This window comes from Corvus hawaiiensis, chromosome 17 (genome assembly GCF_020740725.1).
Source record: "Corvus hawaiiensis isolate bCorHaw1 chromosome 17, bCorHaw1.pri.cur, whole genome shotgun sequence".
NCBI lineage: Eukaryota > Metazoa > Chordata > Aves > Passeriformes > Corvidae > Corvus > Corvus hawaiiensis.
The window spans coordinates 6,220,140-6,230,329 of NC_063229.1; positions in this window are offsets into that span (position 1 = coordinate 6,220,140).

Genomic DNA, 10,190 nt, shown 5'->3' on the forward strand with positions numbered 1-10,190 from the left:
AACTGCACTAATTTCAGTGTTACACGCACTGCAGAGTAGTGAGGGATTCCATAAGATCAGAACAGCTTCCCAAGCCCCATCGCATTTCCTCCTTGCTTTCTGACTGGCTTGAGAGTTGCAAAGGTTAGCTAGGATAATATTTTCTTTCTTCATAAGTGTTGCAAGGTGCACGTCTTGCCAAAAAATCAAAGGGCTAAATTGAATTCACTGACTTAAAAATCAGTCCTGCTGTCAGCTACAACACGTTTAATTGTTCTGTCTGTATGTTGTTGGGCTGGAACAGTTTCAAACATTCTACCAATCATGAGCAGGAAAAAAAAAAAAAATCATTAGAAAATCAATTTCTGCTTAATTGAAGATCTTTCTTCCAAACGGGAATGAAGCAAGATTTATAACCTCGGATTCACTGACTGTATAATGATGGCACTTGAGCTTGTCAAGGTTTTTATTTGGTGGCATGGACAGCATTTACTTTTCCACCTGCTGTGGGTCAACACAGTGAGGACCCTGGGGAGCAAAGGGCTGTGGTACGAACTGGGGGATGCACAAGAGGCTGTGTTTGCAAATCCAGGGTGGGAAATAAGGCATTGTACAGGGGGGAAGCATAGCAGTAGAAGGGAATTTCAAGTACATTGTTTATTTATACGTTTCTCCTGCATGTTGTGAGTGGAAATTACAATGACTGACTCTTGGAGACGCCTCTTTGGCATCTGACTGCTGATGCCAACTCCAAGGAAATCCTGTGTCCCATTGCACTTGGGACAGTTCATTCTCTGCTCCCAGAACAAGTGTTCACAAGGGTAAACTCCTGTCACTACTCAGGCTGAGAGCTTTGCCACTGATTTCAGTAGGATCAGCATTTCACTTCATCTGAAAACTTGTAGCGTAATTTTCTTCTGTTGAAAACTGAGCAAATCACAATGTGGTTAAATGGCAGCAGGCAAGGAAAGCATAGGAAAATGGAACACTGATAAGAAAATTAGACTTGTTGTGACTGTAGATCCTTTCCCCTTCCTGGACCTCCTTTAAGTTAAAAATGAGTGGAAGAGAGTTGTGGTGTAAATACCAAGCAATAGCTAAAAGTGAATTTACCAAAGTTCAATAAACATAAAAATGATGAATTTAGATGTCAGGTAATTAACTCAGAATTACATGAGCAATAACCAAGTAATTACACCTTTAATAATGCATTAAACTTGTCAGGAATACTTAGTCATTCAACTAGAATTTAACAAGATAGCCTATAGCAAGTTACAGTAATTAGATATCACTACTGAAAACATTGACAGTTCCTAATTGATACCTTTTATTATAAAGTTAAATGCCAAACATTTCTTTTGAGTGCATGCAGGAGTAATATGAGCTGTGTTTAAGACCATGCTGCCTACTCTTATAAATTGTATGCAGGTATAAAAAACCAGCAACAAACAAAATCCTAAAAAAAAAAATATGTATCAGCTAAACCTATCAATCGCTTACACAAATGGGGTTCAAGGTCTCACTCCTGTGACTTTAATTACAACCTAAGAGAGTCTGCTCCCTGGCAGGTCTGTCAGCAGCAAAGGGAAAAGAGAGATGGAAGAAAAAACTTTGTGGAACAGGTAAAGAGAATAACATTTGCATCACCTGGAGGGTGCAGGTCTTCATGGGAATAAGGCGCCCTGCAGCCTCTGCAAGAGTAGAGCAGAGAAAATAAGCAACCTGAGGACTTGGGCTTGCTAACAGCTAAATCAGATTGTTTAGACTACAGGAGAAAGGGTTTTGGAGAAAGAAATTGAATAGAATTGAAACTATGTGTTTACTTGCTGCTTCTAAATGTGGGAGATGTTTCTGCTGGTTTTATGTTGTTCAGTCTATGCACTCGGCAAATAATTTTTTCTTTTTTTTTTTTTTTATTGTAACCATGCCAAAAAGCAGAAGTTTGTTCCAAGGGAAACGGAAAGAATAATGTAAAGAGAAAGTAAAAAAAGAAACATTTTTGTCAACTTTAAAAGTAGTTTTTCTGAAATAAAAACGTATCTTTTCATTCTATTTTATAAAACAACTTTTAAACCATTTCCTTATTTATAACAATAATAACCACATTTTGTCTGAATTCAGAAAGATTTTTGTTTTCCTAAAGTTCATCTCTAGTAAATTTCTTGAGAGAGAAAGTTTGCAATCTTACTCTGGATAGGTACTGGAATCTCTGATGCTTAGTGGAACCATCTGTACTTTAAACCAAACTAAGCAGAGATTGATGGTGTCTGTGTGGAGCAGTAGAGATCAGCTGGAATCATCACATACCTCTTTTGTCATTTCTTTTTTCATCTGTATAATTACAAGTCTTATCAGGCTGCATGCTGAGCTATGGCTGATTGTCAATAAGACCTCTCTTGATTGCATCGTATATAAATATTCCATGTCAATCTTGCAGGATGCAATTCCAGGGGCCAAACAATTGTACCTCAGTCCGTGGATACAAGGTCCTGGCCTTTTTTGTTACACTGATAATCAAATTAATTCCTAAGAGAGAGGCTCACAGATACCAAGTGGTTAATTCCCCTGCACCCTTAATGCTTCTCCTCTGCTCTGGTCTGTGGTGGCTCTGCTGAGCCCTCCTCTCCAGATACGTAAGATTATTCATGAAAATGAAACTACTGCATTTATGTTTACATGATCCTCAGTCAGTTGCATGGCAACTGGAATTGTCTTTACTTTTATGCATATTAAAAACACTCAACAGGTACCCTTTCAATAATTAATTGATAATGAATGTAGAGGCTGTAGAATGCTTTATCCAATGTGTTTAGGCTTTATCCAGTGGTTAAACTGGATAAACAAGCTTTATTTTTCTTGTTAGGACTTCTTTCAGAGGAGATGCCATGCGCTGTACTCAAAAACACCAGGCAGTAAACAAAACCCAGGAGGAGCTGAGTGACCTGGGCAGTGTCAAGGCCAGCCAAGTGCGTGTGTTTGCAGGGCACAGGACAGAAACTCTTGGGCAGAGCAGACTTCAAAATCTATGCTATGAGGGAGGCAGCAGCACTTTTCAATCCATTTTCACCACTTCTGATGCTCCTGGCACCCACCCAGTGCCTCTTTGGACTCCCCCAGTGTGCAGATTCTTCCTCAAAACTGTTGACACCAGAACAGCAATGCTGTGGCTTAAAGCAGCCCTGCAGGGCTTTCCCTCCTCTCTTCAGTGCCTATGACATAAAGGATTTCCATTGCATGGAGAAAGTGAACACTTGTAGACTCAATAAATATTTTTCTTGTTCCTTCTGGCTTTTTTCCTGGCCTGGTCCAGAGGAAAAAGAAAAGAAAAGGTCAACTCAGCTGTGTCTGCATCAGTTGGCAATTTCACTTCCCTGTCATACCTTTGGGCTTCTCTCAATAGAGATTTGGTGTTCCAAAAACTGCACTGGCTGAGACTGGGCAACCATTCTTCCTTGTTGGGAATGTGAGCAGGATTTTTCTAAAAAAAGAGACAAACATCTGTTTTCTGCATGGTTTTTATGCTTGTTTTAACATAAGATGAAGTAAGAGGTTTCTTTACTCTCCAAAGGCCTTCTTCAGCCTTGTTTAATTGGACCAGAGCCCTGAGGGGATGCTCGTGCTGTGTAGAAGAGTTGTACACCTGATTGTTTGGCCTTGCCAGCACTCCCTGAGTTCCCCAGTGAAGTCAGGCACTGCCTTGCTTGCCCCCTTGTCTGGAGCATATCTTGAGTCAGCCCTTTGTCCCAATGAGTATCTGCTCACAGATCCACACGTGGGGGGCAGAGGCACAGCGGTCTCGGTGTCCTCACTGACCTTGTGAGCAGCAGCAGCACGTGCAAAGGATTTAGCTGATGCTTCTTCCTTCCTGTCACCACTAATGTAACAGAAGAAGTCAATCACGTTGTTCTGTTCACATATGAATGCCCTCATGTGTGTGCATTTATATCCACGTAACACACACGAACCCCTTCTCTGCAATGGAGGCTCTTCTGTCAAACATGACTTTGGGGTTTGAGGTTCCTTAAAACGAGGTGTTCTCAGCAGCTGGGATGGGAACCCACAAGCCAATCTGCATATCTGTTCCTGCAGCCCCTCAGGTGGGGGCACAGTTACCATGGCTGCAGGATGCAATCATGGCAAGTCATATAAATGAAGGACACTATTGATTGTTCATTTTTGCACACACCATTACATGCACACACTTCTGAAAATAAGGCTCGGGGCATAATTGGTTGCCAATGGAGCTTCACCAAGTTGGCTGCATATATTTGGTTTCCTTTATTTTTACATTTTAGAGAGCTGTTCATGCTGATTCACAGAACCTGTCTTAGGGCCTTGAATTTCCTCCTAGATGTGTTTCTCTCTGCAGTGCTCTTGTGTTATGTACCTGAAATAGATGATGTGGTCAGCCTTTTAGATATGCTGGTTGTATTCTGCTTTAGCTCTACAAAGCAAGGAATTGAGTGTTCCCCCAAAAGGCTTCCCAAGTTTGTTGCCAGAAACGAAAGCACAGGAATTTCTTGAAAGCTTGAGACAAGATATGTGTGGAGGCAAGTTTGACTAAGTTGATGAGTTTACTGCTGAGCAAGTTGCTGGGAGAAAAAAGCAGATCCTCTCTTGAAATCCAAAGATTACACAGCATATTGAGGACGGATACTGAGGGTGGGCAGTTGCCTTGGGTGCTCTCCTGGCCTCTTCACCAATGTGAGCAGCCCCGAGCACCGAGGCACCTGTGTTGTCCCAGGCTGCCAGCTGATGAAGTGACAATGGGGTGTGATAATTTGCCAGCCAGTGCTGGATTCCAGAGCCACTGCAGCCCATTAACACTTCCTAACAATCCTTTATGGCTCTGCTTTGCTGAACCTGAAAGGCATTAGAGTAAGGGAAGGGTGAAGCCCATATGAAGTCATGAGTGTTCCTGGGCTAGCAAAATTAGAGGCTTTCAGATGATTTTTTGGAGCCAGTTTGAGGCTGGGAGACATGTGGCTAAAGAATTTTCTTCATGTGAGCCCAGCATGTTGTGTATGGGCTTTACACGAGGGGAGAACCTCTGGGCTGCTGCTCGAGTGACCTGCTCATCTTCCCTGACGTGGAGAGGAGAAGGGGTACAGTGAAGTAGCACCTAAGTATTTTTTATAATAACTTTTAACTTTAAGTGCTGTAAACTCTCAGGTCCATCCTTTTTTTGTAGTAGTAGTAGTAGTAATTTTGTTGAAAAGTCATAGTTTTGTGATACTTTCTTAAATATATTTTTAATCTAAGCTTTGTTCACTCAGAGGTTTTACTCAAGTAATGCCAGCAGGGGCTGTGGTAGCAGTGAGGGAGGCTTTGATGGCTGTTCTGGGAAATGTTCTGTTCCCCCAGCCTGTTGCTGCTCTCCAGGTATTTGCTGCAATGTCCTGGCCCTGAGAGTTTTGGTGATACATCTGGATGGCTGTGAAGGAGGACAGTAAATATGTTGGAGTGGAACCCCTATAAAAAGGATTTGGCTTTAGTCCATCCTATTTTGTTGCAGGCAGTTAAATGGTCAACATGAAGATGGGAATATCCAAAGGAATTAAGAGATAATGGGGGAAAGAATGTCTTAATTAAGACATCCTGCCACTTCTATCATTGTAGTCATGAAATGGTACATAGAAGAGTTTCTCTAGAGCTACAAAAGTTAGTCCATAATTTTTATCATATATTACCTGTATTTTAGCTGCTGTATGAATTATCCTTTAATGATGTGCACTGTATAATAACCTAGATAGATAGATACACCTTAACTATTATCTTTTGCAAATGGTGCAGGAGCACTGGGCCGGTGCATTACACTACAACTGAAGCAATCAGGCTGTAGATGTTTAGTCTGGAAAGGTCCAGAGAATATATTTCCCATACCACCTACTCACCACAAAATGTTTCCAGTGACTTACTTAAGACCTAATGAAAAAGATCAAAAGGCTGTATTACACTAGAGGAAAAGAGCAGGAGAAGTCGAAGTCATCAGCAGTGTCCTAAAGCCTGGGAACTGCAAGTAACTTGCTGAAATTCCCAGGAAATCCTGGGATGCTGGTAGTGGAGGTAAAAATCTTCAGTGATTGCTATCAGTAGGGCTTGGAGGAAAGTTCTGTCCTTAATCCAAGATCTTGTGATGAGCTGAACTCAATGTACACAGGTAAGATATTACCAGAGAGTAAATAGTGGCTCTCGTGTTACTGTAGGTCCTGATTTGCCCTTCTTGGTGTCCTATTCTTGTTATGGATCAGTGGTAAGCAGTAAAAGTCCTCAGTTTCTCCCCATTTGTGATCCTTGCAGCCAAGTAGTGGAAGCCCTGAAAGATGGGATTAACCCAATGTAAAGATGAGATGGGCATGCTGTGAAAAGATTTGAAGTTACATATTTATTATGTCCTTATTGAAATGACTAACCTTTTGTTACAGGATGAGAGAAGTGAAGTTAAGATGACCTGGCTGGTTTATAGCTGTGTAAGTACACAGTCTGCACAGATATCCCTGCTTTGGATAGCAATGGGAGTTTTCAGTGTCTACCAAAATCTAAATTTCAGTCTTTGTCATATTAAAGCCTGGACTCAGCAGATCTCTTCAGCATTGTTTTGCTTTCAATTACATTATGCACAAACTGGCTTAAATGCTTTGGACTCCCCAGTTTGATTCCAAGTGAGATAGAAAATGGCAAAATTTAGAATATGGAACCAATAGGTGCCCTAATCCCCTGATGTCCTTGGTGCCAAGTTGTGTTTCAAATCTGGCCCATGTGCAAAAGATCCTCTTCCCATTTTATAGTTCATTTAGTCAGGGGTGTTTTTGACAAAAAACAGCAAAATATCCTGGAATTACCTAACGTGCTTGCAAGTGATTGTCCAACGGCCTGTGCAGTGTTCCCATGCAGGGGTTATATAAAAATGTTCTGTTGCTATGTGAACTGGAGGTTTGTTTTGATGTAGCATCAATACCCAGGAGGGGAGAAAGGGGTGGGGGGAGGGAAGAGAAGGGAAGACACTGGCATAGTGCCAATCTCTGGAGTTTTTAGTCATGATAAACAGCTCACAAGGAGTCAGCATGACCCGCCAAGTAAACCCAAATGCTCTCAAAGAGCCGTGGGCTTCAGATATTGCTGACAGACAAGTACTCCTTATCAGCCTTTTTGTTTAAACACACAGGCAGAGCGTGCACACGTAGGAGATCTGCAGCAGCAAGGGAGAAGCAGGCCAGCAGAGAGGACTGCACTGGCAGATAATGTCCACCCAGATGTCCACAGCTGATTTCCACCCACTTTGATTTCTGCAGAAGCTTTGCATTTCCCCTCAGCTACAGACACAGGTCACAGTAGATCCCCTCTGCTGCTGCCTGTGGTGGATGAGTTGCTGAGTACAGCAAAGGCCTCTTTGGGTTCTGAAGGGAGGAATTCACATTCAAAACTGTTGACTGAGATAGAGGGGCCCATGCTTCTGTTGTACCTGCATCAGAGGCAGAGCTTCTCTGCATTTGGGCTGGTTTCTGTTTTGTCCTGCTTTTTGGGTTTTCCTGTATTTGACTCAAGTGAAAGGTTTGGGATGTATGGCTTTGAAAATGGATTTCATATTTATTTCTGATATTTTTTTCTCCTCATGCGCTGTCTCCTAGAAAGTGTCAATCTTGTTCTGATGGGCAGGTCAAGACATGAGTTCAGTGGTGGTTTGGGGAATGCTTGTGCACCACTTAGAACTCCTGCCTGATTTTATGGAAATCTGTGTGTAAGTGCAGCCCCCACAGTGCATCGAGCAGCCCTTTGCTAACAGAGACTGTAATGCACTCAATTTACACTTGCAGGAAACAACTACAGGGACAGTCAAAGATATAATTAATGTGAAGTAAGTATTCCCTGGCAGAACAGTCTTAGGGAATTGATGAAGCTGAAGAAAACTACTTTTCTCCGGTTACTCTCAGAGGGAATTTCAAAGCAATGGAAAATGTTCAGGAGAGTATTCAAATGTAAGAAGACATGTTAGAAAGATCCTACCCTTAACTGAAAGTGAACCATTCCAATCCTCTAAACCTAAAGAGAATGAAACAAGATAGATTGAGAAATTAAAAATGTCAACCAGAGACAAAAGATAAAGGGATTGAATCATGAGTCTTCCAGTGTTTGGACGAGTGTAATCATCTTTCCCTTATCCTCTTTGCTGTGTATACAAAGGACAGGTGATGGGGGAAATAAGAAGGATATTACAAAGCATACGTAGTCACAGGACATTTGAAAACACAAAGTATTTTAGTAGTAGCAACTGTGAGCAGAGTGGATTAAATAGGTGCTTTGGTGAATAGCTGAGTTAAACGATCTGCAAGCCCAGAGCTGTGAAGATAGAGCCCGGTATTGGTGGCAGTGAGACCGGGCGAGCTGGCAGGAGACATCTCTTAGGGGAGTGAAGGGAGCAGGAGAAACACTTGGAACAAGCTGTGCCTTGTATCCCTGAGACTGCTTGGAATGAGCTGGAGCCTCTGCAGGGTGCAGCGAAGCTCTGGGAAGCAATGCTGGCGTGGGCTCCAGGAGTGGTGCAGCTACATCGGCTTTGTGCCGGGGATGAATCACTCAGCGAACCAGTGGGGCTGATTAACACCAGGCTGGGGAAGCTCTTCTCTTTCTGGGCTGGAATGAGCTTTGTCAGAGTTAGTGAGGGGTTTTGTGTGCTGTATTTTGCTTTAAGGTGTTGAAGGGTCTTGGGGACTTGACTGTGGACTTGTATGATCAGGCTGAGTCCTCTGTGGTTCCCATGAAGCACACGCAGTTAGGGGAGTAATACCTTATGGTAAGCACAATGCAGACACAAGAGTTAATGCTTCCAGTCCATACCTGGTTTTTGACTTGACTGACTTTGTCACATTATTTATCACTCTGTGCATCTGTAAAATGAGGAGAGGTGGCAGCAGGTATCACCTTTCTGTGTGATTGGAGAGAAGTGGGAAAGAGATTGGAGAGATGGGGAAAAGGAGAGTCTAGGAAACAGGTTGATGCAAGTGGGTGAGGCTTCCAGAGATGAGGAGGTGGCTTATCTGATGGGGTAACCAATTGCTTCCTCTCTACTTAATTATTGTTGCTATCAATGTGAAGACCCAACAGCTGAAATACATATTTGATTTTGTGAGTGGGACTTAAGTAGACAGAAAATCAAATTGGAGCCAAGAACTAGCCTGAAGGCAGGCACATCCTAGTGCAAAAAAATTTTTAAAGGGATTTGAGCATTCCCTGTGGCGCAGCTTCCTTGTCCTGCTGCTGCTGATGCAGCATGGACTGGTTTCCCCCAATTTCCAGGAGACCAAAGAAATAAAATACTGTTCTGTCAAAACCGAAGTGCCTCTGGGCAGCAGATGAGGCAGATTTGGAGCTCTCTATCTTTTATTGGTTTTATTTTTTTTTTTTTTCCCTTTTCCATCCTGCATTTGCTCTTTAAGAAATTGTCATTGAGGGGGGAGAAGGCAAACAAAAGTTGACTTTTGTTAAGCGGTGGAGACTTGGCAGTTGTGTGGAGGTCATGGTGCTCAGTCAGTGTCAGCCTCCATTCCCCAGAGTTGTATCCTGTAATGTATTTATTTATCATTACAGACGGCCAAAATTTTTTTTTCCCCTTTCAGTTTGTTCTGTCCAAGGCCGCAGGGTTCCGACAGAGATCAACAGCATTCCCGCAGTGATGAAGCAGCTCGTCAAAAGCTGAATTAGATGTTAAATCTTTCTGAAGTGAGGAGGAGGAGGAAGGAGGGGAATCACATTGTGCTAAGAATTTATCATGTGTTGTTTCCTGTGAGATAATGTATAGGAGAAGATTTGTTATGGTGCAAGTTTCAAACTGCTGTTTCAGGGCTACAGTGTCTGCCAAGCTTATGATGTATTTGATCTTTTCTGAAAGTCCTTCTTTTCCTTTGCTACCTTCTGTTAAGCAGACTGTCTTCCAGGCAGGTAAACACTTAAAATGCTCCATCTACGGGAACATGTAGAGGTAAGCACCAAAATTTGCATGGATAAGAGGAATAAGCAGAAATAAGCTAGATTAGACTCTGAAGTCCAGGTGAGGCTCCTGCTCTGGACAGAAGGTTGGATACTCAAGTCAGCCCTGAGCTTTGCAGTTGGGTATGTTAGACAAGCTGTGCAGGTGTGCCTTCTTGGGGAAGCCTATGAATTTTGGTACGGACCTTCAGGAAAGCAAGGCCTTGCTTTGCAAAGGTGCTGCAAAA